The sequence below is a fragment of the Myotis davidii genome, unplaced genomic scaffold (genome assembly GCF_000327345.1).
Source record: "Myotis davidii unplaced genomic scaffold, ASM32734v1 scaffold97, whole genome shotgun sequence".
In the NCBI taxonomy this organism is placed as follows: domain Eukaryota; kingdom Metazoa; phylum Chordata; class Mammalia; order Chiroptera; family Vespertilionidae; genus Myotis; species Myotis davidii.
Window position 1 is genome coordinate 5186666 of NW_006289392.1, and position 6193 is coordinate 5192858.

A 6193-nucleotide genomic window follows, 5' to 3' on the forward strand; every position below is an offset into this window, starting at 1 on the left:
GCTAAGGAGGCTTTGCATTTTTCTAAAAGTAATAGACAGCAGTGAGGAGCGTTACACACACGGAAGGGTTTCGGTGTAAATAGAAGTGGTTGCAACAAGCACTCACTGGACTAGGAGGGCAGGAGGGATGGCGGTTAACCCGTTGGTCAGTGAAAAGACGGAGTGTCCACACGCACTACACGGTGCCAGACTGGGTGGGGGAAGCTTCGCCTTCTCCAACACCTGCAAGTATTTTGCTCCATAAACATCGCTGAGACGTGCGCTTACCTCTGGAAACGGACCGGAGCTCCGTGGAGGACGCTGAGCGAGCAGTGAGCCTGCTTGCAGGGTGACGGCAAGGGGCGGGCAGCTCACCCACGCCCTGGGCATCAGCCCTGGGTTCTCCCGCCTCAGCCTCAGCAGCTCCCTGTCCAGGCTCCTTGTTAGACTGAAGCTCTGCCTTCTACTCTCTGCTTGTTCTGCCGCGATTCCTGGGGAGGGAGAGGGCGCACAGGCAGTAGGTGTGAGGTCACAGCACACGTGGGAGAAGCGTGGAACCTGCACCCGCACAGAAGGAGCTGCCTGCTCCCGAGGCAGGAAGAGGGCGCAGGGCCCAGAACTCAGGAACTCTTGGAGGCCTGGGCCCTCAGACAAACACCCCTCCTAGGCCCCAGTAGGCTTTGAATGGAAAAAGACCTATACTCAGAGGGAAATGCTAGGCTCAATAAAATTAAACCGATTCTTAATTTTGTTTTGTTTTGTTTTGACAGTATGTTAACATGGGACAAGTTTGAGGTGGTTGTTGTCATTTACACAGCACCTATTAGTCTTTCTAGAACTTTCTGTTCACTGAACAAATTAGAGACAGTGCTCTCAGTGCGTGGACTGCAGATCACCTGAAATGGTCACTGGTCCTCAAGGAGATAAATACAAAACCTGAGAGTGTCTAAAGCTATTACACGTCATTTGACGTTGCCATGATACCCAAGGCCATGAGCAGAAGACTCGTCGTGTGGGCACGAACACCATGGGTGTGCGCATTGCACGGCAGGAGGCATATGGTGTGAGTCTCGTGCTAGTCACATGCACTGGAACCACACCTCCTTCGTGCGCTGGCCTTTGCTAAGGAAACTGGTTTAGGAAACACTGACAGGCCCAATCTATACTGTACACATGTGTTATGGGTTCAATCAGCGAGATAGACCACCGACTCAGAATTTAAATTTAGGAGCCTTTATTAAGCTGGCCAGCTGACTACAGTGCGTCCCTTCAGTAAGGGCTTCGCAGCCTGCAGTGCCGACCAAGGGTACAGCAAAACCTTTTATTGCAAAGACTACACAGTGTTTAAAAAAAAACTATAAAACATTTCAGTAGCTGTTCCTTAGAAGTTCACAAAAAAGTTCACAAGAACAAAGGGGAGGTAAACAGAGTCACACCTGGCTGGGTTGAATCATAATACATTGTTTTCTGAGACAATTTAGCAATTTTTCTCTGTCACAATCCCGGGCCCTAATACAATCAGTAACCTTTTCATGCCTCAGTCCCTCACCCTAGCACACATAGGCATGTTGAATCTCGGGGAGAGGAGCGTGACTTGTTCAAGATCATGGAGGTCAGTAGCAAAGGGCTCGCCCTCCAGTTGCCAAGTGAGGGGGTGGGGGAAAATGAAAGAAGAGCCAGTTAAGAATCTAAAAATATAAAAAATAGAAGGATGTGACTGAAAATGATTACATGGTGGTAATTCTGATTTTAAATGGCATCCAGCTAGCAGGTCTCCAGGCAGTCCACCCAGGATTCCTACAAAGATGTAAAATGAAAACTATGTCAAACTAAACAAAACTAGCCCAGCTGGTGTGGCTCAGTGGTTGAACATCAACCTATGAACCAAGAGCTCATGGTCCAATTCCAGGTCAGGGCGTATGCCCGGGTTGCAGGCTTGATCCTCACTGTGGGACGTGCAGGAAGTCTCTCTCATCATTGATGTCTCTCCCTCCCTCCCTCTCCCTTCCTATCTCTCAAAGCAATAAAAACATATTTTTTTAAAGTTAAAAATAAATAAAACAAAACTAATGCCAAACTCTGAAAAAATCTCCATCAACTGGATTGAGGAAACTCAGTCTTGAAATACTACATGCCTGAAAGATGTGGGAAGAGTTTGTAGGTCTATCCTCTCTCTAGCATTGACCCAGACCCACAGGTAGACAGGTAACAGATTGTGAAGCTGGTCAACTGTGAAGTGAGAGGGGCCGTGGCAAACAAGAGACAACATGCACCCATCCACAGGTGCACCTGCTCCCCAACTCTAGCTCACTGTTGATGCAAGAAAGGCCGATCTGGCCCTGGCTGGTGTGGCTCAGATGGTTGGGCATCATCCCGTGCACTGAAATGTTGCTGGTTCAATTCCTAATCAGGGCACATGCAGGTAGGGGGCGTGCAGGAGGCAGCCAATTGATGTTTCACTCTCACATAAATGTTTCTCTCTCTCTCTCTCTCCCTCTCTCTATCTCTATCTCTATCTCCCTTTCTCTCTCTCTCAAAATCAGCTTTTAAAAATATGTTTAAAGAAAGGCAGCCCTAGGCAGTTTGGCTCAGTGGATAGAGCACGGGCCCATGGACTGAAAGGTCCTGGGTTTGATTCTGATCAAGGGAATGAACCTTGGTTGCAGGCTCCATACCCAGCCCTGGTTGGCACAGGTGGGGGGGGGGCAACCAATCAATGTGTTTCTCTCACATCGATGTCTCTCTCTCTGTGTGTGTCTCTCCCCCTCCCTTCCACTCTCTCTAAAAAGCAATGGAAAAATATCCCAGGGTGAGGATTAACATATATACATACATACATACATACATACATACATAAATGGCAGGCCTCATATTGTCACATCTTTTTTAAATTCTTAATATATTATTTTTTACATTTAATTAAACATTTTATTTGGAGATACTTGTAGATTTATATGCAGCTAAAGAAATAATACAGAGAGATCTCCTGTGCCCTTTACTCAGCTTCCCCCAGTGGTGATATCTTACAAAACTTTGGTGCAACATCACAACCAGGATATTGTCATTTTCTTAGTCAAAATATGAACATTTCATCACCACAAGGAGCCTGACCATTCTTCTTTAGAGAAGGGCGAGGGAGAGAGGTTTGCTGTTGCACTCACCTAGGCATCATTGGCTGATGCTTGCATGTGCCCCGACCAGGAAGGAGCCCACCGCCTTGGCGAATGGGGACAGTGCTCTAACCACCTGAGCCACCCCCCCAGGACTCATCTTTAAAGAAACAGAAAACCTGGACCTTCGGTGCAATAACCCACTCTGTTAATGTTGTCAATGTACATACATGTTTTTAAAACCCTATGAATATTCATTATATGATGTCATTTATATTGTGTTCAACAAATGGCAAAACTAACCTATGTGATGAAAGGGGACCAGCTGTTCCCCTGGGGGGTGTGAGGGGACAGCCTAGGGGGGCTTGCGGTGGGTCTCTGGGCTCTGCCCTGCTGCTTCTCACTGTGGGTGCTCTCCCTTTCCCTCCCTCTAAGAATCAATAAAAACATACTTTTTAAACAACGGTAGGTGTTCAGTAAACATTGGTGAGTGAGTGAACGGATCCCGGTTGGCAGAAGTGAGCATGTTTAGGGTAAGGTGGAAGCACGCCTTTGGACTAAAAATTCTTCCTTCTGGACAAAAACCAAAACCAGGTTGTGTGGGCTTTTCCTTAAAAAAAAAAAAAAAGCTGCCATTTTGAGTTTTTTCATTAATCAGGTTTGTTTCTTTAGTATTTTTATGTGAATGGTTTGTAGTAATTTGTTTGTAATAGCCAAACAGAATTTGACCATAGCATTAGTAATAAGAAACTCCAAAGATTTTAAACTTTAGATGAATTGTTCTCTTATTTATCTTGAGAAGCAAAAAACTCATGAAAGAAAATGTAGGTTAGCAACAGAATCCCTGAGAGAGTGAGCTGATGCTAAATCCATTCTTACTTTCACCTTCGTGCCTTTTCCATACTGTTTCTTCCCTCTCATGTCTCTTCTCACTGTTCTCTGCTATTCACAGCTTTGCTTTTCTCATAAGGTAGGGGATGGGTAGCCATAGAATTCATCGTCCAACCTGGGACGCTCTTGAGAGTGAAAGTGGCATTATGATATTTCCACGGGGAAAAGCAGGACTGTCCCAGAGGCACGGAGGCAGGCGCAGCCTGTGTTGTCGTTGCTGTAGTTGTTGTGCTGTTCTTGCTGCTCCCTATTTCAAACTCTCAGGACCTCAGTTTCCATGTTTAGAAAATGAGGGGATTGGACCAGGTGACTTCCAAGGACCCTGCCAGGCCTTTGCATTCTAAGAGTCTACTGTTCTGATGGAAAACGCTTCATCATTAAAACTCAGTCTTGGCTCGGCTGGCGTAGCTCAGGGGTTGGGCATCGACCTATGGACCAGGAGTCAGGGTTCAATGCCAGGTCAGGGCACCTGCCTGGGTTGTGGGCTCATCCCCAGTGGGGGCGTGCAGGAGGCAGCCGATCAATGATTCTCTCTCATCACTGATGTTTCTCTCTCTCTCCCTCTCCCTCGCTCTCTAAAATCAATAAAAATATATAATTTTTAAAACTCAGTCTTCATCAGAAACAAAACCAAAGTTGGGAGTTGTCCTTCCGCCCAAAAGCCTGCACCGGCCTCCGACCGCCTTCTTCCATCCTCGCCTGTGGAACACCGAGCAGGCAGAGGTGCTGCGCTGGCTGCACGTCAGCCTCTCCGCCCTCCCTCCAGGCCCAGGAGGCCCGCGCCTTCTGGGGAACCAGCGGGTTGGACCTGTTGGCTCAGAGGCCTTCCGCGTGGAAAGGAGCCAGCATGGGCCCAGCAAACAGGATGTGAGTCTTGTACGGCGAGTCAGAGCAGGAGCAGGAAGCTCTGCCAACCAGCCTCAGAGGGAGACGGAGTCCGGGCAGCACTGTGCTCCCCTCCTCCGTCCAGGTTCCATCCCCTGGGAGTCCGTGTCTGTGAGCTATGCCAGCAGGAACCAGAGGAAATGTCCTCTTTCATTTTTGTTTTTTTAATTTACCTTTATTGTTGAGAATATTACAGATGTCCCCTCTAAAGACAGAGCCAAGCCCTGGCCGGTTTGGCTCAGCGGATAGAGCGTCAGCCTGAGGACTGAAGGGTCCCAGGTTCAATTCTGGTCAAGGGCACATGCTCAGGTTGCAGGCTCCATCTCCAGCACGGGGGGTGGGGTGCAGGAGGCAGCTGATCAATCAATGATTCTCTCTCATCATTGATGTTTCTCCCTCTCCCTCTCCCGTCCTCTCTGAAATCAATAAAAATAAAATTGTTTTAAAAGACAGAGCCAAAATAATCACTCGAAGCGGTCACCTGAGGGCAAGCTTCGACTCCAACGATGCTGACACTTTTCCAAACATGTCTAGGATGGTTCTTTTGGAATTGCCTCAGGAGCCTAAACCACAGCTTTTCTTGAGATTCTTGATGATGGCAAATCTTCATGCTCTTAAGAGGGTGAGTCTGATTTATTTGACACACATTCAAAAGCATATATAGCGCAGAGAGCAACCAAGATGGCGGCATAGGTAAACACCTGAACTTGCTGCTGTGCACAACCACATTAAAACTACAACTAAAAGACAAAATGAGTATCTACCAGAACCACGGGAAGGCTGGCTGAGTGGAAATTCTACAACTAGAGGCAAAGAGAAAAGTGCACTGAGTCCGGTAGGAGGTACAGAGGCGCACGAAAGGGGCTGGCAGCTGGGTACACTGTTGTCTTTTTCAATTGGGCGGGAGATACAAGTGCCCGACTGCTTGAATTCCAGTTCCAGGCGAGAATTTGGGAACCCAGACTCATATGGAGAAAAACTGGACTGTCTGACATCGGGCCAGTACACAAGGGTGGCTTTCTCTCAGAGGTGCTTGGAGCGGTCATTGTTCCTACAAGGGGCCGTGGGACAGAGACCCCGGGGCCTCTCCAAGGCAGAGCAGACTGGCAGCCATTGCCATTTGCTCCGCCCTGGTGATTCCCTGAGACCCTGCTCCACCCAATTTACAGCCCCAACCAAGCTGTGTGCAGAGGCTTTTGCATATGAATGGCCTGGCCTTTCTCCACCTAAAAACCTGTCAAACTGCAGCTGGGTCAGAGAACCCCAGAGCTTCCAAAAGAAGGCCTAAGGCTTTTCAGCAGCCTGCATTGCTTCACAGCTGCGCCCTA